The 22427-nt window shown below is 32.5% G+C and overlaps 1 long non-coding RNA gene across 1 annotated transcript in view; it reads right to left on the bottom strand.

Annotated features, from left to right (window-relative positions):
* Positions 1-2370: 2370 nt before the first annotated feature.
* Positions 2371-22427, bottom strand: part of LOC146995939 (uncharacterized) — a 65592-nt gene continuing 45535 nt past the window's right edge. The window contains exon 2 of the long non-coding RNA XR_015042890.1: positions 2371-2726. This is a non-coding gene — a long non-coding RNA (uncharacterized LOC146995939). The remainder of the gene's footprint in view (positions 2727-22427) is intronic.

The raw sequence follows: 22427 nt of genomic DNA, 5'->3' as shown, positions 1-22427 counted from the left end.
ATTTTGTACACAATTCCTAGTAAATTCTAGATTAAAATGAATTATTACTTATTTCGGAGGAATATTTAATTTACTTCTGGACTTACAGATCCACGATTGGAATACTACGTTTATTATAATTATCCAATATATGGCTTAAATTTCCCAGAAATGTTTTTTTATATGTAATCGGAATTTGAAAGGAAAAATATGACAATGGGAAGATGATGAATTGCCAGCTACGCGGCATTTTGACATACCTTTTCAACAGTAATACAACAAGGTCACGACAAACACTTACTCTGGTTACCAAACATGATAACTCATGAAATGTGCACAGATAACGAAACATGCATTGAAACTCAAATGTGTAAACTTTCAAAAATTATAATCATATTGAAAATATTTAATAAAGCTTCCGAATATGCTCAAACCGTAATACAGAAAATATCCAATGAATGCTCACATTAATTGTATTTAGTGTTTATTAATATACGTAGGCATTATCCAATTTTGCGTATGTATCTGAGCGTTGTTCTTGAACAATAGTATTACGTACATGTAACACGCCAAATTTAGACTCACAAATAAATACTCGAATTTCAATTTAGAGATAAACGTCTTTAAACATTTAAAAAAAACAAACAGCGAAATAAAGAATAGATCATAATATATCATATTCAAAACTACATGTGCATTTTCACCTCAAGTACAAGTGAATAAATATATCATCGCTGTGTCGCTACAAGCATCAAGGAATCAGTATTTGTGAAGTACAATAAGTAATATATCCCCTATTAAAAATTAAGATATTAATGGCCGCATCGTCTTTTATAAATCCCAGATGTTACTTTCAAGAGCAGTAGACATTAATAACGAAACACCAGTCTCCTGCTTTCTGAGTGGAAAGATATGTTTGTTTACTGCTGCAATGTCTTTCAGGAAATTCTCTCTGGGATTAAGCCGAATAACGCTCTGATTCTATTAAAACCTTCCGCCGTCGACAAGTAATCCAAATCAAACAAAGAGAATCGCTGATGAATTAGGAAATTCTGTTTACCAGAAGGTGATACATCACGCTTAGTTAATATATTTACTGTGGCCCCATGGGCGGCTAATACTTGGTAATGTGCTTTGGTATATTTTCAAACACAGAAGACTTTTGCTTTGAAATTGGCCTAATAGAGCTGCGACAAATTTTAGCACACCAAAAAGGATTTAAAACGGTGTGGTAGAATTTGAAATGAGCTTGTTACGCTTGTTTATGGAATTCGCCGTGTCTCGTTAATCATGTCAGGTTAATAAAGTCATAATTGAATTTATATTGCTTATTACATATAATTGTTACATTCAAATTCGAAAGCGATTAAAAGTTCGATTACTTAGTTAATGTGCATATTACCTGATTTGTTTGTTTTAAGTACATAAACGTCTACAAAAAAAAAAAAAAAAAAAAAAAAAAAAAAGACTTTTCAGCAATTTACCATAGTAAAGCCATCCCTTGGTACTGGATAGAGTTTCTGAAAATGTGACTGTAAACCTGTATTTATGACAAATAGATGTGCTTGTGTCAAAAGTCAGTTACTATATAATTCAAAGTGTCACCAGTGTTGCCCTAAGTAAGAGTAATTTTTTCATGTTGTTAGAAATTTTTCACTTAATTGTAATAATAGTTTTAAATCATTTAGTTTAATTTTTGTTTTCTACTTTGTTCGTTGATTGTGTTGATATTATGTTGATTAGCTGTTTCCAGCAACTTGATTGTTTATATATCGAAGGCAACATAAATAATAATATGTTTCAACAATTATCAGTACATTTTATTTACAATATACTGATTATTGCACACGCTTAATCAGTAAATTAATGTTAGTTATATTTAAACAATTGCCAGTATACTTTATTTGCAATCTGTTGATTTTTTATCTCAGATTATTTATAATTTTATGGAATGCAAATGCAGCATGATTTTTTTAATTAGTTGCATGTAGTGTTACTAATTTGTTTGTCTTGATCGTACAAAAAACTTTGTGTTGTTCGAGTTAAGTTATTTTCACTTTAATGAGTGCCTAGTAATGTGCAGATTAACTACATGATTTGCAGATTAACAAAATAATGTGAGGATTGAAACTATTTTGTGCACTTTTACGAAGAGGCCTTAATTAATCTACAGATTACCTAGATAATCTGTACATTTCCTGATTTCCGCATTTTAACGTTAAAATGCTTATGTTATTATTTAAATTACGTATGCTTATAATACGCTAGTACTTATTTATGTTAATTATACTCGAATATATATTATACATAAATAGCATATATTTATTTATAAATTTTCTATTAATTTATAAATGTGAAAGTATATAAATAAAATTAAATAAATAAAAACCATTTCCACCAGAGAACTGAGAACTGCAGAAAATAATTTCATTTTTATTTATTCGCACCTTCATAACTTTTAAACAATTTTGAATTATACATTTTGCCCTTTCAGTGAATATAAAAAAATTAAAGCAAAATTGTTTTAATTCTAGAATTCAGTTAAAATATATACAGTTGAAATGGGAGAATAGTTAACATTTTTCATTTTAATAACACTTTTCATATTTGTCTGTTATACGAATGCAGGATTCCTTTCTTCTGATCCAGCTGACATGTGATGAAAAATAGAAGAAAGAGAGTAGTTGAAGATGCCCAAAATGTTCCTTATAGCAATAGAAGTTGAGTTTGATGAACGAATAAACTATCTGAAACGAAAAAAAGGAAGAAACGTTAGCATAACCTTTCTCTTTAACTTAAAGAATATCATTGCATCCAAGTTACATAAAATACCCTTAATTATTGAAATAAGTTATTTGAAATAAAAGCATTCAGTTAAAATTTTAGAAATGTACAGCAATTTTGAAGTCGAAATTTTGAAAGAAACGTCATAAACGTAAGATATCAAAGTAATTTTTAAAAAAAATTAGCTATGTAACGAATTCAAAATTGTATAAAAGCAATAATTTGTTATTTACTCCGAAAACAGATACACAGATCTTTTAATAGAAATTAAAATGCTGTAATGTATTTGAACACGGTTAAAGAAAACATCACACGAAGCTTCTGGCAATGGCAGAATTGTCAGTAAACATAAGACTGTATATAGAAAACGTTTACTTTGCGTTACAACTTTTGCTACTAGAATAAATCTACAGTTACTTATTGTTATAGATTCAGATGTATCTGCATGAAATTCTGCTTACTGCTAATCTTACTTGCTTGTATTCAGCTTATTTTATTTTAAGAATACTAACACGCAAAATATGCGTTAATTTGTTAAAAGTTATTAGTAAAGCCAAAATCTGCGATAAACTATAAACCCTTTTTTTGCGGGGAAGGGATGGTTGACAGCGTTTCCTGACGCAAAACTGATACTCGGATTTATAAGTACAACGGACATTAGAGTTCTTATATTACGCGTATCTGAAATGTCAACAGCAAAAGTAATTAAGTATTAATTAACAATTAGAATGATTCATAAATTAAAGAGCATGCCATAAGTTAATAGTGCAACTTCAATGAACGAAAGATTTTTAATCAACTAATATTATTGTTTATTCTAATGGCAATAATAATGAGTCATAATTAAAGAACATATAAAAATTATTTTAATTAATTTCAGTAAAACGCTAAGTAAATGCATTTAATCAGTTAATATAAAAGTTAAAAATAGCTGTTTAAGTAAAAACGTATTACCTAAATAATAGTAATAAGAAAGGAAATTCGTTAAAAATAAATAAAGTAAATAAGAATTCTTGACATAGTTACATAGTTTATCAATATTAACCGCTTAATGACCGAATTTATATTAAAATGTAAGTCGAAAATCCCTGACATTTTATACCATTTTTATTATCTACAGATGTAGCTCACTAGATGTAGCTTTGTGAGGCGCAAAAAAGAAACAATGTTTTCGAGAAAAAACAAGATTATGGCTCATAGTTAACTCAGGCTTCAATGAAGCAGCCGAAAAAAGAAAAAAAAAAAATCTAGCCGAAAGTAAGACAGAACTGTAGTCTAGGTAATAACAGGTAATAAGAGCTTCAATAAAAATCAAGTAAATACATTCTACGATCTATAAATGTCATTGACAGTATGGTACAGTCTGAAACACGGTGTAACACATAACGGCACATCAGAGGCTGGACAATAATACCGCCATTACCGCTCGGGAATAATCACTTTGAGCGGGTAATCACAAAAGCCGCTTGGACCCCTTTCACAGCTATGAAAACATGTGCATGGCAAATTGTCCATTACCACGCGATATTACGGGTGATGGCGTTAAATATCGGTAAAATTTTCAGTGCTCGAGTTAACTCGTTTATAGGAAAATCGAAACGGTTTCTATTCCCGAGATATCTCCAGCGTTCGTTAAGTGATTAATAACAATAGTCCTTTTAACAAGTGCTTTTCATATTATAACAATATGTATCCAAAGCTTTGATTTTGTTTTAATGAATAATGTAGAAATGACATGGTGATGTGTTCAGACATAACTAGAAATCAAGAATACTGAATAATTTTAATTCGTTTTTTTCTGCTTTTAATTCTGATATTACGAATGAATATCGAAATTACTTCTGAAGCAAGCATCTAGGTTGGCCGAACCCATCGGTCATTTCATCCGCATCTAGCTTACTTTATGAACTAACTATATGTGTCAGAAAAATCAGCAACATGTTCTATTGAGGGTAGCGCTGTTTGCGCAGCAACCCGAATCGAAAAACACCGATTGCCTGAGCCGACTTCTTTTCAAGGCTGCACTCCTAAAAAGGTACCAGCACCATGCCTTACGCTGGGCTCGAAACCATACCCTTAGTTTCGCTAACCACTAGATCGTCCATAGCGTTACTTTATAATTTTTTATTATTTTTTTTTATTTTGCATGCAGTTATGATTATACATGAAACCCCTTTGGATATTTTCACATTCCCATTGTTGTGGTTATTAACATACATACTATGAAATCGCTTATATGATTCAAACAAGCATTTTCATTTTGGAAACTACCTATACATTATTAGGGTTTTATTAAAATAAAGATAATAATCTACGATATATAATGACTATGAAACTCTTTTATTTAAGAAATTAAAGAATGTCCCACAACTGTATGATAAATTTATATTTTTGTTGTATAAGTTTCATCGCAGCAGTTAAATTTGAATAGTTTTTTTTTAAATCCACAATTAATCAGAAAATGCTGTAAATGCTTTTTAAAGATTCCAAAGTTTATGATATGCATTTTGTCGTAAATATAATCATTTACTAGACTGGTATTGTTCTTACACTTTTTCTTATGATATTAGACAGCAATTTAAATATTAGTCTAAATGTTCTTTCAGGAACCACTCGTAACTTTGTAACTCTCAGGCTTTTAAGACATTTTTATTCTAAGTCTTATAATTTTTTTCCTATTTAAGTATTTAATTCAGCTTCAATTTACAGTACCTTACAGTCATTAAATTTTAAAACAGAATGCATACGAGCAGCGAATAAAAACGCTTATCAATGGAATTTTGATTTTTATTCAAAACGTTTTACTACAATTTACGTAAATTTTTGGACAGATATAATTCAAAAATATATTTCCCTGATCAGTGTTATGCATTGATGATGCTAAATACAGCAGAACGCATAACATAAATACAAACTTTTATACAAAATTTCGAATACTTTCGTTTTAAAATTAAATTTCCGTGAATAGCTTTATGTACTGATGATGCATAAAATATTAAACTATGCACTAGAAATCATAAAATAATCTTTAACTTTGTATGTGCTTTGAAGCACTATATCATTTGCAGCACTAAAATTTTGTTGATGCTGCTGCATAGCACAAAGCCGGGTTTCAGATGTAGAAGGGAAAATATTGAATATCTCGATAGTTTATAACAGAAATTACAACTTACACATAACAAACCTTAAGTAGGAAAATAAATAAAAACAGATTTAAAGCTTAAATACCTTATCCATTTTTGACACAATTAATTAAACGTGCGAGGATTTACTGCTTTCATTTAGCATAAACTGACATTCCTCTATATTAGGGTTTCTTTAACTTTTTTTAGTCGCGACCTCTTTTCATCAGTGAGATTTTTTTGCAACCCCCAGGACCTCACAATATTTACAAAAATTTTGTGGGACCTCCATAAGTATTGCGCAAATCCGACACACGCGTGAGTGAAACTGTCATTTTTTTTCACTTGTAGTGTAATGTACTATTGCAGTTTTAGGTCATTAACTTTAATTTCTACTTTTAAGAACAATGTGAAAATTTTAAATAAGTAACATACGAAATGAGAGCGTCACGTGCAAAGCAAGGAAAATGAACGTTTATATTACAAAAAGAATGCATCGAAACGTTTTCGTTTTTTTTCTTTGTCTGTATTGTCTTATCTTTTTCTTTTTCCAGATACATTTTGTAAAAATATTTGGTATTTTTAAAATTATTATAATAAATTAAAGAATTATCAAAACTGTTAAAAGTTTTGGCAATCCTCTGCTGCTGGTCCTGCGACCCCCTGTCGCGACACACAGTTTAAGAAACCCTGCTCTATATCACGTGCTATAAGCTGAAAAATTCATAAAGTTTGTACTTTAGACGTAAGATATTATGCCTTGCATAAAAGTACTCTAATGTACAAGAACAGGTTGTCTTTTTAATCATCATTTCTTTACTTACATATTTCTTCTTCTTGTAGGAAAGTGCTGTAAAATATTTCCAGTATGCATATAAATTTTGTACAGAATATCCGTCAAAATAATCGGGTACACGCTTTGAAATATTATATGCTTTAACTAATTTTTCTTAACGTATTGAAACAGTAGAGTATTTTGTTTTCCTGATGCATAATTTTTGAATTCGTTATCAAACCTGCTAAACAATTTCATTCTTTTCTTAGTAATTAACAAAAATGCAACCTTACATATTTCAAGAACGGGAATATGACGAGAGTTGGCAAGAATTTATTTAAGCGAAATTTGTTAAGAATCAAAATGAAGATTAATGTTACATCTAAATTGACTTTTCCTTTTATAGAAAATCACCTTAAGATTTAAATCTTCAAATACTAACCATTCAGAGCTTCTTCCTGTAAACCTTTCCCTTTACTCCTTTCTAAACACATTCCTGTAAGTGAGCACTTATCTGACTGCGCATTTAGAAGAGCAAATAGAAAACTCGCTACAAATCAGATTTATTAACTCCTAACGTCAATATTCATTTAAGAGGTTGATTCCCCTGCCTGATTTATTTGTCAGTGTTTCTGTAATAGGATCCCGAACGTGACGCTTCAACTAATGGACCGCGGGATATTTTAATTAAGTTAAAACCGTTGAGGGATTTAAAACTCACACTGCGGAGCAGTTGACTGTGGCATTTTTATTGCCGCTTATTTTAATCGCATGGTGGGGTACAATCTGCTGTCGTTTCAGTTGAATCGATAAGTTCCTATTCAGTAAACTAACAAGTCATCTAAACTAAACTGACATTTAGATTGATATAAAACAAAGGGACTGATTATTGCCCTTATTCACTAGGACATTAGGGAATCAAAAGCCGAAATATCCTAACGTGAGGATAAAATTGCCATTAACTTATATTGAAAGCAATGCAGAATGTTTTAAAAAAACATTACGTTTCACCAAATATTTTATTGTAGAGTCATTAGGTTTTCCTTTTGAAAACTCGACCCTGGACCTCTCGAATACTCCGTGAGATTACTTCCAATTACACCACGAAGGCATGCGGAAAAGAGGGAGAAAATACCTTACAACATTATACCTGAAACAGTGCTCAAATTAAAAAAATGAGCTAAATAAAATTCTCATTTAAATAGAGTACTGTTACGCATATCACAGCTTGTTTTGAAATTGGGATGAATGGATTACACCTAAGATTAATAATGATGACAATAAGGATGAACTAGGACTGTAGAAATACCATACTATGAGACATGGGAGAGTAAGATATAGCCGAGAAAGAAAGAAAATCATGTCTACTAATATCTGATGTTAGTGCTCATGAAGTCACTGTATCTGCAGTTTTTAAGTCTACCTTACCTAGCTTAAAAATCGAAGTTTCTTACCTTTTAGAAACACTTGAAAGGTTTGCTGTACTAAGATCACTTGACTGTTAGAGTACATCGTATTTTTCCTATTTCTAGATGAATGATCAAACAATTCTCAAACCCCTAGCTCTAATTCTGCGTTTTCTTTCATAGCCAAAGATACAGTAGTCTTCAGCCATTGTAGAAAACAAGCATTAATAGACAGTTTCGTATTATCCATAACATAAATAGTTCTTTTAGGATTTCCTTTATTTACTTGGAAATATACAGCTTTAGATCTTTTATAAATACGAAGGACGCAAAAGAAACTTTCGTAAGACGGAGATATTTGTATTGCTTTTGTTGCAGCAAAATGGTTTCATCTTGACTCCAATCTCTTAAGGGCGCCTTTCGCCAAGTGTACCAGCTATCGATGAGAAATTACTAAGTTTCTACTAAGCTTTCTGTTTACAAATTTCTATAATTTCACTTGCAGTGAAACTGCTTAAATTTCTACGCAAAATTAGAATATCTAAAACTTTCATCTCACACCATGTTCTGATTATACGTCTAGAGTACTAAATTCAAAATTTCAAATAGTTAAAAAACTTATAAAAGTTTAACGACTTTAATCCATGAGAAAAACCAAATAATATTAAGATCAAGAAACCATAAATTCTGATTATTGGGAGATAAGCATTTGGACTATCGGATGATTTATTCTTCTTTAAGGAAATGATGATGTAATGAGTTTTAAGGCATTTTAGGTAGGTGCTAAGTTCGAAGCACTTATTGCAAAACTGTAAAATTATGTCGGGATTGGTATGGTGGATACGTTTAACGATTTGATTGCAAATTCTATCGATGCCGAGAGCTTCTTGTTATTAAGATTTTCGATAACTTGCGTTAGTTCAGCTTGAGTGAACGGTGAGCAGTTTTCTGAGTCTGGAGGGTGCTTATTGTTGCTCATAGTCTTCTGTACTTCCGTGTCTTCATTACCGTTTAGGAGCACTGCGTTTAAGGTAGCGTTCAGAAAAAAGGGTGTATTCGCTTCTATGGTTTTGGCTTTATAACTAGACTTTTGTTTTTTGAATTTTTGGAGGGTGTTCTTCCTTTTTTCTTCTTATAGAGGCTGACCAAATAAACCATCATAATTTTCGCAATCAGTTTTTTTTATTCTGTTTCTTTTGTTAGCTAAACATCTCGTCACTGCTAAATTTTCAGGTGAGTATTCTTTATTGTATATTGATGTGAACAATATCAATAAAATTAATACTTTTAACTTGTATGTAATTTCCCGCTCATTATTCATTCAGTAATAAAAGCGTAATTTAAAATTTAAGAACAAAAAGGAATGATTAATTAACAATCGATTCACTTCTTTTGCATTACCAAAAGTGCGGAAGCAAAGGCATCAGCAAAAGTTTACTCTCATTATTGTCTCGTTAACAATAACGTAGCCAAAGCGTTTGCTACCCGGGTCAGGCTCTGAATTTGGCGTCCTTTTATATGTATAAACAAATGACTGAAAAAAAAATGTCAAAGTGGGGAAATAAATTTAAGCTTTGTAAGGATTATGTTAATTTTATTAACAGTTAAATTTTAAGTTAAAGTTCCTTTCCTGTCAAATTCTTAACTTCAACTTACTACTTCCGGCCAGAACGTAGTTTTGGAATTTGCTGAATATTTAATGAGAAGGAGCGGTATTTAAACCACGAAGTTACTTACTGAGACAGAGAGAGAAACAGAGTTTCTGAACTACGCGCGTCTGCCTTTTTGGCCGTTCTCTCTCTCAAAGCTGTTTTACGCTCGGCCGTAGTCAGGCCCTTACTAAGCTTCGTAGTAAAATAGGTTAAGGGGCCAACTCTCATTGAATCTTGATAACTTTGGCTATACTTAGTTAGTTAATCTTAGTTTTAGTTTAAATCTTAGTCTTTTAAGTTCAAGTCCAAAGTACGGACTTTATTTGTTCACTCCCAGGCGGAGTTTTGTTAAATCTTATAGAAATAATAAAGGGTTATTTACCCTTCTCTCTTGTTGTTTCCTGTCTTCGAACTCTAGAGATTATTCGCTTATCAGTTCCTAGGTTCCTCACTTCCAACATTAACTTAGAATTTCAAGTAAGGGACCTTACAGCTCTAAGTTTGTTTTTGACGAAAAAGCTTATTTCAAACATTTTAAAATTAATATTAGTAATATGCGTATTCTTTCTTTGCCTGAGTTATAGTAGTGGGCTTCTTGATTGCTCCAGTTGCTGTAGTGTAAAGAGTACAGGTAGATTTCTTAAATGCAAAATAAGCAATTATAGTTCTAAAACCCTATTTATGTGATTTTTACTTAGAAAACTATTCTCACAATCAGTAGCGCTTATAGAAATTGTGAGGAAGGTTCGAAATAATATATCACTGTTTGGAACTTTGTTCTAGACCCTCTAATTCAAAATGATCCCCTTTCCACGCTCTCGTTTCTTCTTCCTTAGCAGTAAAGGGAATAAAACCCTTGAAGTGCTTCTCTCTTAAGAAGGAATTCTTTCTTATTAATTTTACTGTGAATTTAGGTGATATTCGTAATATTCATTCATCAATTGAGATGAACAAAAAATTAGAACAAGGGTCAAAGCTGGATTAAACACTAAGCAATATGAACATATGCTTAGAGCATAAATGAAAAAGGGGGCACCAAACAATTTCCCATTGCCGGTTTTACCATGAAATCTAAAACCGGCATTTACTGAAAAGCACAATTTAATGGCAATGTTAACAACTTTTTCTTTTTTTTTTCGCACATAAGATGTGTTTTGAGATAGAATTACTTCTTCCTCTATGATTTGTGCACGGTTTTAAAATGCAAGTACTGTTTACACACTTCGAATATTTAAAAAGCTAAACGAAATCATTATTTTTTTAATTTTGGTAATTTAATGGCATTAATAAACCATGAATGAAATGACAAAAAAAAAGCAAATTAAATAATAACTAACAAATTATTTTTCACTTGCTATAAAAGGGACACTAAACCCATAAATAAAGTGATGGCATAAAAATGCAGAATTTAGTTTGTTGTGGATAAGTAATGATTGATTAAATATGCAAAAATACACAGATATGATTGCCTAAAGGGAAATAAAAATTCGCAAAAGATCTTCGAATAGTATAAAAATGCATGACCTATAATAATTAGAATGTATTTTTAAAGCTCCGAAACACAAAAATCACAGTGTAAAAAGAGTCAGAAAGTAATTTTAGGGCGTTGGTAGCAAATAATAAAGTAAGAAGTAAATATAATAATCAATATTCAGCGGCATAAAAAGATCATTAAGAAATCAATATGACGCTCTTCGACTTGAGTATTTTACTTTAACAGACTCAAAAGGCTTGAATAAGGTAAATCCATTATACAAATCGATAATCGCCATCGTTGATAATTATCTTTCCTTAGACGGGTACTTTTACAGGAGATCTAAATGGTCTTGATTTGTGGAAAATCTTCTTAGAGTGGGTTCACTGTCCAAATTTTCATTTGGTTTCACGATTCATATTTTCATTCTGTTGTTTATTAATTACGCTCATGCATATTGTGTGGTATTTGTGACACAAAAGTCAGTATATGTACGCATGCCGAATGAAATAGGATCAGTTTTATTTAATTCTCGCAATTATAACTTAATAGGTACTTTCGAATCATCCCCTATTTTTCAAAGAAATAAATAATGTTTATTTCCAAAAATCTTATGTTGTTGATATTACAGCCACCTCATTATGTAATACATCGTCATTTGAAACAGAACTTCTTACGAAGCATTGCATGCGCATTATATTTAGAATGTCATCATTAGCTTATGATTAATTTACTCAGGCTCTGAAGAGAAAGCATGTATTGGTGAATCTCATTATGAAAATCTGAATTAGACAACGCATTGATGAACTTAAAAATTGGTCATATAATGCGATGAATATTATAAGTTCCTTTCACTCAGCCATCAAGAGCAAATGCTTCGAAAGTCTACCAAAACTTTCTTCTCTTAACCAGTCGCATAAATGTGTGTGACTAACTTCGCTCTCCGCTCCTCATTAAGGTTTACGATTTGCCGAATGGGAATCAAGTATTGTGCTTTCTTTCAAGAGCATCTCTTTCTGTCTGGATGCCAAACACTGATGATTAAATAATGAAAAGCAGCATTATGCAAATTGCGCGGAAAACTTTTGGAAGTTCGGGAATGGCAATGACAGTCGCTGCGCTGCAGTTGTGCCCTGTTACGCGGGTACGTAATGGCACCCACGTTCTTAGTGCGTTTTTCTGTAAGGGATATTCAGAGAAGGGAAAATCTGCTGTGCCTTGTTGCTGTCGCTGTTTGATATCAAGGGGGTTGGTATTTTAGAATTAATTTGTCTACTTATCGTCCATTTTTTGGCCCGCATGAAATAAATATTTAAGGTGTTTTACATCAAAATCTGAGAAAATCCTTCGTAATTGTCTTGTTAAGAACTAAATGATACAAAGTGATATTACGGAAGCAGATGCACCTTGTTATATTCAATTTTATTTTATTGTGTTTTGTAGATAGTATTCATTTAATAACATTAAATTTGAAGTAATCATATATTGAACCTGCGATTGCAATTTTTTTTTTTCATATCGCTGAGTCCTTCACGTCTACAATTCTTAAAATGCAGGATGAGCAGAAAACAGTACCTGATTTCAAGGTGTCATAAAATTAACAGTTACTTGGATATGTTGATAAATGTAATATCCACAACTCAGTTAACTCAAATATTTTTCATTTCTTTTCTTTACAGAATCGCTACGCATGACTTTGACTGCTAGAGGGCAGTGACATCAAAAATGGCGTTCACCCCGCAGCAACGAAGCTGGCGTGTGTTACAATTTGCAAAAGCAAGCAGTGTTGTGAGAGTGCAGCGTGAGTTCAAACGAAACTTTGATGTTGATCCACCTGTACACAAATCCATTTTGAAGTGGCATAACACATTTAGTGAGACAGAGTGCATTTGTAATCAAAGAAAAGGACATTCTGGCCGACGGAGGAAATTGTTACCTCCAACTCTGAATGATCTTCAAGAAAGCATCAGTGTTGGATGCATATTTAATATTTGCATTTCTTTTTTTCTTTGTATATTTTATTTCCTCACTGCTTAATTTTATGTTATGATTTTTGCAATAATCTTGTTACTGGCAACGTGCTTTATTTTACTATAAAGTTTGTGTGAATGGCAACAGTTGTTCATGTTTATGTTTCAGTAGAATAGCGTTCTTAGCCGCACTGCGCTGCAGGCAATATTTCGCTTAAAGAATTTTATGTTTTAGAGTAACAATAAAGTTTATTATACAAAGCTGATGCTTTTTAGTTCAAGGCAACTATTTGGTTCCCCAGGTGAGGCATTTAATGCTATTTAATGTGTTATTATTATATGCTTTAGAACTGTGTTTAACGAACTTTTAAGTACTGGTACTGCGAATCGTCTGCGTGACGTCAGAAAGATAAGCGGAAATATTTTTTGCTGCTTAAGTATCTTGTTGAAGTTATTTGTGCTTATTAATCATTATTCATGGTAATAATGACAGAATTAAGTGAATCTGATCTTAAAAGATTAAGAGAACGAAATCTACCCTAACGCGGCTTCACAATAGTTTCAGTAATCAGTTAAGTTTAACGGAATTAAAAGCACGATTAGAAAGAATTGAACAAATATTTAAAGAATTTGATCAATATGATGCTGCTTTACCCGAAGAAGCTTCTGAAATTGCTGAATTCGAAGCTAAATATTTTGAAACGAAAGTAATGTATCAATCCGCCATTGAATCCGTAACGGCCAGAAATGTTTTGATTTCAAATCCCACTGCAGTTGAGGCTAGCTTTAAACTTCCGCGTTTAAACATTCCGAGTTTCAATGGTAAATATACTGATTGGCTTAATTTTAAAGATCTGTACATGGCGACAGTTCATACCAATCAGTCATTAGCAAAAATTCAGAAATTCCAATATTTGATAGGACTTTTAAAAGACGAACCAGCTGCTATTATTAAGCACATTCCGATTTCCGAAGCTACATATGATGAGGCTTGGGATAAACTGATGAATCGTTATGATAGAAAAAATCAAATTGTCAGAACATTTCTTGAGCAACCCAAAATTACTAGCGCTGATTCTGTTAATCTAAGAAAACTATCTGATACATCTGATGAAGTTATCCGTGGATTAAAATCTCTTGGCGAAAAGGCTTCGTCTACAGATGTTTGGCTAATTTATTTTTTGTTAGAAAAAGTCGATCCGGAAACGCGCCATTTATGGTCACAAAAAAATGGTGAAGAAGAATTTCCTACCTTAGAATGTTTTTTGGAATTCTTAAACTCAAGATGTGTTTCACTTGAAATGTTAAACACTCATAATAATGAAAAGCGAGTATCGCATAAAAATCAGTGCTCTGTTTCGAAGAATGTTTCACATAATAATAAAAATTCTGTTCTAAAATGTCAGCATTGCAATGGTTCTCATTTTTTTATCAAAGTGTTATAAATTTAAAGGTGCAGATATTACGACTAGGAAAAATATCATTCGCAAGAATTTATTATGCTTCAATTGTTTCGGAAATCATCAATTAAAATTTTGTTCATCGCAGAATGTGTGTTCTATTTGCAAAGCAAAACACCATACTTTACTGCATGAAGATATTAAAAGTAATAACGTAGTTATGTCAAATTCATCTCCATCTGATGAACAAATTTCTAATTCAGACGAACAAAATAATATTTCGAGTTTTTCTATTCAGGGTCAGAGTACTTTATTTTTACCAACGGCGGCAGTAATAATTTACGATTCTGCTGGTCAAGGTCACGAATGTATCATTCTTTTTGACAGTGGAAGTGAAGCTTCTTTCATCAGTGAATCATTTATTCGACAATTAAATATACGCAGACAAAATGCCCGTATTTTCGTAAAGGGACTTGGTGATTCTGAAGCAGCTTTGACTCGTGGTTATGTAAATGTAAAATTGTTTCCGAAATCTGAGTTGAAAAAAAATGGTGTTTTAATACAAGCATATATTCTTAAAAAATTAACTTCGCATTTGCCTTCAGTAAAGATTGATAGCAAGGACCTTGATTATTTGAATTCAATTAATCTTGCAGATCCGAATTTCAGTACGTCCAAACAAATAGACATGATAATTGGAGCTGACTATTTCTTTTCTCTGCTTCAGCCAGGGCAGATTGTTGGCTATAAAAATGTAATTGCGCAAAATACTATTTTTGGTTGGGTTGTATCAGGCAGAATTAAAACAGAAGGCAATACTCCGCATCCCATTAGTGTTAATCGCATTAGTTTACATATTGAGGATAACGTCGATGCAACACTTAAGCTTTTTGGGGAGTTGGAAGAATTAACGTTCCAAAATCAGAAATCAACGATTGAAGAAGAGTTTTGTGAGAAGCATTTTAAAGAAAATTATCGAGTAAACGGAAATGGCAGATTTGTTGTCCGACTGCCCATTTTCAGTAATGCTGAAGATTTAGGCGACTCCAAACCTTTGGCTATTTCTCGTCTTCTATCCATGGAAAGAAAATTTGATTTAGATAAAGAACTTTGTAGGCAATACAAGGAGTTCATGCAAGAATACGAAACTTTAAATCATATGGTTCCAGTTGTTGAGAATGAAGAAAATAAACATAGTATATTATCTACCGCATCATGCTGTTGTTAAACCAAGTAGCTCTACCACTAAACTTCGTGTAGTATTTGACGGTTCATGTAAACCTAAAAATTCAGTTTCTTTGAACTCTGTTTTAGGGGTAGGTGCAACACTACAACGAGATATATTTTCAATATTACTCAACTTTTGTATACATAAAATAGCTTTTTCTGCTGACATAGAAAAAATGTACCGCCAGATTTTAGTAGATAATGAGGATCAACATTTACAAAGAATTGTTTGGAGAGAATCTGTTAATTCAAAAATGCAGACATATAAATTATGTACAGTTACATATGGCACTGCATCTGCACCATTTTTAGCAACACGCTGTTTGTGGCAAATTGCTTTGGATGCAGAACAGGATCATCCTCATGTATCTTCCGTTCTTAAAAATGATTTCTATGTAGATGATTGTTTATCTGGAGCAAACAATTTAGAGGAAGCAGTTGACCTATGTTCTAAGCTTTCACACCTATTAGAGAAACGTGGATTTAATTTAAGGAAATGGAGATCAAACTGCTCAAAGCTTCTCGAAAATTTATCCATTGATAATCATGAAGAAGATGACTTGGAAGTTCACTCAGATGAATGTGCCAAGACTTTAGGGCTGTTTTGGAACTCTACAGAAGACGTATTTTTATTTAACATTTCTATGGATTTTGGGACTGAAATTACTAAAAGAAGGTTCATTTCTCAATCTTCTAAAATCTTTGATCCTCTTGGCTTGCTATCACCATGTACAGTCAAGTTGAAAATATTTTATCAGCAATTGTGGTTTTTAAAACTTGACTGGGATGCCCCACTGCCTAAAGAATGGGAAGAGAAGTTGCAGCGACTTCAAGAAGATCTTAAGGCTCTCAAAAATGTTAAAATTTCAAGGTGGCTTCAAACTACGTCTAACCACATCTATCTGCATGGTTTTTGTGACGCGTCAGAATCTGCTTACGCTGCTGTTATCTACTGTGTTCAACCAACATCTCACGACAGAAATGAAGTCAATTTGGTGGTTGCTAAAACCAAAGTTGCTCCCATTAAACAAGTGTCCATACCTAGAGTGGAACTCCTAGGTGCATTGCTCCTTGCCAGATTAATCAAAGCTGTCCGTAAAGCCTTCTCCAGTACTGAAATTTCCTTTCACGCTTGGACTGACTCTAAGGTTGTTCTCTGTTGGTTAGCAGCTCATCCTCGAAAATGGAAGCCTTTTGCGGCAAACATGACTTCAGAAATATTAGATGCTATTCCCTATCAACAGTGGAGCTATATTTCGTCGAAACAGAATCCTGCCGATCTTCCTTCTAGAGGAATCGATCCTAAAGTTCTACCGAACATATCCCTATGGTGGCATGGGCCATCATTCTTAGCGTTCGACAGTGTGGCCTCTACAATGTTCTGTCAGTAATGAGACTAACAGTGATGCAACTGTCTTAACTGAACAAAGGACAAAATCAATTTTTTGTACAACAGCTTATTTGACTAATGACACTCTGGACAATTTATTTCAGAACTGTTCTTCTTTATCTAAAATAGTTAATGTAATTTCTTTTTGTTTAAGATTTATTTCTAGGTGCAAAGAACGGGTCTTTGGTTCTGAAGATAATAGGTTAAAAAGTCCTGCAGTAGTACCTTCATCTAATGAAAGGCAAGCAGCTATGAAGTTGATCATTAAATGGATCCAGTTTGTGCACTTCCATAAAGATATAAAGGATCTCAAAAATAATTCATCTTTAAGTCCTAAAAGTGTTTTAAGCTCACTTTTTCCTTTTCTAGATGATGATGGTGTTTTACGGGTGGGAGGTAGGCTGCAAAATTCTGACTTGTCATTCAATGCTAAGCATCCCATAATTATACCAGGTCAACACAGGATTGCTTTGTTGCTTGTTAAACAATATCATGTAACTTATATGCATGCAGGGCCCAGTTTACTAGCTAACATTTTAAAGCAAAGCTATTGGATTGTAAATGGTAAGAAACTTATTCAGTCTTTTATCCATAAATGTATTGTTTGTCACAGATATAAATTGTCATCTAATAATCAGTTAATGGGAAACTTTCCAAAACAAAGAGTAACACTTGAGAGACCATTTTTTAGCACAGGTATTGATTATGCCGGTCCTGTAATTTTGAAATGTTACAAAGGTCGTTGCTTTAAGACCACTAAAGGTTATATAGCTTTGTTTGTATGTCTAGCTACCAAAGCTTACCATATTGAGGTAGTTAGCGACTTAACTGCAGATTCTTTCATTGCTGCTCTTAGGCGATTTGTATCGAGGCGTGGTACACCTCGATACTTATTTTCGGATAATGGTACGAACTTTGTTGGCGCAAAAAGAAAATTGTCCGAATTGCAAACTCTGCTACTTTCACTTAACAGCAATGAATTGATTTTAAATTATTTGGCTGAAAATACTATGGAATGGAAAATGATTCCACCTGCTTCTCCCCACTTTGGTGGTTTGTGGGAATCAGGGATCAAGTCCATAAAATTTCATTTGAAAAGACAAAGAGACAAAGTTAACATTTGAAGAATTAACTACTTTACTAACTCAAATTGAAGCTGTGTTAAATTCACGCCCCTTATCTAAAACTAATCACAATGATGTAGGTAATTTAGATGCTTTGACTCCATCACATTTTTTAACTGGAGATGTTATTACTAGCATCCTAGAACAGGATTTTTCTAATATTCCCAAACCCACGTTATTAAAACGATGGGAATTATTACAGCAAATGAAACAAGGCTTTTGGAAGAGATATTATAAGGAGTATTTAAATTCTTTACAACAAATATACAAATGGAAGCAACAACTTCCAAATTTGTCTGTAGGTGATATTGTATTAATTAAGGAGGACAACATGCCTCCTGGTGTTTGGCCTTTAGGTCGCATTGTTGAAATCCATCCAGGAAAGAATGGCATTGTTAGAGTTGTTACAGTAAAAACTGTTCATGGTTATTTTAAAAGACCTATAGTAAAACTTTTACCATTGCCATTGCATCGGGAATGATCTATTGTTAATGCAATGGCAAGGGTGGGAGTTAATGTTGGATGCATATTTAATATTTGCATTTCTTTTTTTCTTTGTATATTTTATTTCCTCACTGCTTAATTTTATGTTATGATTTTTGCAATAATCTTGTTACTGGCAACGTGCTTTATTTTACTATAAAGTTTGTGTGAATGGCAACAGTTGTTCATGTTTATGTTTCAGTAGAATAGCGTTCTTAGCCGCACTGCGCTGCAGGCAATATTTCTCTTAAAGAATTTTATGTTTTAGAGTAACAATAAAGTTTATTATACAAAGCTGATGCTTTTTAGTTCAAGGCAACTAATCAGTGTTGCTGTCAACTCCATCACACCGGATATGCTTCACAACGTGTGGTTGGAACTGAATTACCGCATCGATGTTTCCCGCGTAACAGGTGGCGCGCACATCGAGGGTTTGTAATTCAAATCAATACCACCAAAAAGTTTATGAGTTTATGTAAGTATGTTAAAAATTTGGGCAAGATAGTCCTTTCGGTTATCCCCTTTCGAAACCGGGGACTGTTTTTGTGCTCACCCTGTATTTCATCTGTTTACTGAACATAGCCCAAAGATTAGTTGTAAAATTTCTTCTGCATAATAATGCTGCATTTAAGGTTTCAAAATTTTATTTTACTTCTATTAAAATTATCCATCTCATGAAGTATTCGGTTTTCAAAATACTGCAGAATTTCCATAATTTTTTTCATTCATTGAATGAACTCTTATTTTATTTAACATTTATTCACAGTATAAATATTTTCATTTATTCTGAATAATAATGAATTGGAATAAGGCATTATTTAATAGTATCGTAGGCTTTATGTGGAAAGTTGATTCACTTTGAAAAAGATGTCTTTTTCAAAGAATTTATGTTCCTTTAAAAAAAGGAGGTCTCCCCCCCCCCGAAAAAAAACTGATGCACTCGCTATTGGTAACTTATTTGTTTTTTGTCTTTTCAGCTTTACTATTAAGCATAATTTTCTTTACTCTTACTCCATATGCAATTCAACAGCAAAATTACAAAACGGAGAAAGCCGGATTAAAATTCCGGATGCAGTGTAAAGTGTTGGTATACATTTTTATATTTCCTCACTTTATCATATCAATGTTCAGTTTTCTTAATAAAAGGGGTTGGAAAAAATTTTTCTGCCTTTTTATTTTGATGTTTTGCGTGTTAAATTTATTTATTAAATATCACGGTCTTCGCACTTACACTACATAAAATTCAAAAGCATATGTTTGCAGCAAAATCGCAAAATTTTTAAAAACAGCATATCTTTCTTCGATAGACAGTCCTGGCATTATTTAAATTAACAGATTCTTTTCTTCCTGAGTTCCGGCAACGTAATGAGGACGCTCTCCGATGTATGCCGAAGATAGTCTTTGAAAAGACAGTATTTTGTTTCTGTTACTGTTAGTGACTTGAATTTTGAACACTTATTTTAACATCTACTTAAAAAATAAAAACTGTAGCTATTGTCTTCTAATCTTCTTTGTAATAAAGGCTTTCCATACCGCACTTGAAATGTGATAACAGACCAAATTACCATGCCTACAGTTAGCGACTTAATTCTGTATACCGTATCAAAAAAAATCTCTATATTCACATCTGGTCATCGTCAGACGTTCAAAGTCTGTAACGCTTAAGTTGTTGCGTTTTTCAGTGGATATTTATAGAGTGTATTTTTGCTGTACTTGACAGCCAAAGTGCACTAGCGGAGTTTGCTGACTTCGCTTCTAATATGGCGGTCTGTTAGCTTCATATACAAACAGACCTGAAAAAACGGAAATGCTGAAAACTGTCTAGATGATTAAAACAAAACTCTGTTTTGTAAAAATTTAAATGTTTTGATATTATTTTGTAAGTATATGCATGGAAGCTACGAGACTGCGCAAGAGGTCTATAGATAAAAATTTTCACTTGAGGCTCTAATGCGCACATACATTAAATTGGTGGGAAAGTTCTATATCTTTCACAAATTGACGAAATATATCTTTACTTAGATCCTTTAAAAACACATTTCAAAATATCTATTGTAGATAATATAAAAAAATAGATGCGATGGAATTTGGCAAAAGTAAATTTCGATATACAGTACAAAATTTCCATAGAAAGAAGACATATTTCAACCTAAGGTTGCACTCGAGATAAGGGCAGTATTATAGCTCTGAAATTTTACTGACTAACATTACGTCGCTTTACGTGTTTAAGTAGAATTCATTTCTTATGAGTGAAACCATCAAGTTACCGAAACATTTGATGATGATACCTTGACAGAATCCAATGCAAATATTTAATTTGCACTTTCTACTGAAAGTAATATCGAACCTGAAATTTAGCGCCATTTAGGATGGTTTCTAAGAGTATGGTTTTAGCCTAATTATGTAAATTTTACAAAAGACTATCAGAGATTTTGCAATACACTGGGCCACATATGATATAGACATTCGTAACAGCAGAAACATTTCAGGAGCAGAACAATATAAGATGATCAAAGCCGTTAGTCTATCGTTTGATGAAAGTGATGAAGAGATGAAGAAAGACAGTCGGTGACTTTTGTGTCAGAGTGAAACTCACACTTGAATGAAAGAAAACAACTTTGGCATCATCTGTAACATGAATATATACTTAAAATTATATAATGCGCTTGGCAGAATTCACATAGATGGAATCATTTTAGATCCGCTCCACTAGATATTACACTGCTATTTAAAGCTAATATCAGCTGGTAACATCTCGGGAAAACTTCAACGAGAGGGGCCCATAAAACTATGTTGTTTATTTCTTACAAGATAACACTACACTATATTTGACTTGAGCGATTCTTCAGAGGACTGTAAAATTGGACAGAAAAAGTTTATCGTATCCATTGTTTAGCTCAAAAATTTCTTTAATCGTGTCTTTCCTAAGTTGTATTAGACCGGATCGTTTTCTGAGCTGTTTCCTGCAGGCACTTCCTTCAGGGCATTGTCAGAGAAGATGAGGTGTAGGAGTGTTTAGTTGGTTTCTCTGGTTTTAGACAGTTCAGTTCTAGGAGAAAATGTTTCGAAATCTAAAAAGATATAGCCGAAGTTATCAAAATTCTAACCGAATTAGCACCCTTAGCTCAAAATAACGGCGAAGCTATCATGTCAGCGACAAAAAATAAAAAATAAAAATAAAAAAAATTAAATTTTCCGCCTCTGTTACTTGTTTTATACTTTGCGAATTGCACACAAAAAATGCGAGCTATGATCGCAATTCCTGTTCATTTGCCTTGAAACTTTGATCATTTGCATGTTCGATCAAGATGTTTTTTGCATACCAAATTTTGTCACGATCGCAAAAGTCCTTTTTGGTTCTTCAGTTGTTTTGCAAAAGAGTGTATATATAAGACTACACTTAAAAACTAAGTTTTTTATAAACTACTTTTGCCATTCTTTGAAACTAATTAATTATTCACAATCGCATAATTAAAACAGTAATAATTTTTAAATGCAGCAGTAATTAAAACAGTCATAATTTTTAAATACTGCTTTTACTTTTTCCAGTACGCTACGTTTTAAAATCGGAGTTTTGATGATAAAAAAAAAAAAAAAGGTAGGAAGTCTAATTAGGCCTAGAGGAGTGCACAAGCAAAATT

This window comes from Stegodyphus dumicola, chromosome 8, assembly GCF_044657685.1.
Source record: "Stegodyphus dumicola isolate Sdum_Otavi_A_Nest chromosome 8, ASM4465768v1".
Taxonomy (NCBI): domain Eukaryota; kingdom Metazoa; phylum Arthropoda; class Arachnida; order Araneae; family Eresidae; genus Stegodyphus; species Stegodyphus dumicola.
This window is presented reverse-complemented; position numbering and strand designations above follow the sequence as displayed.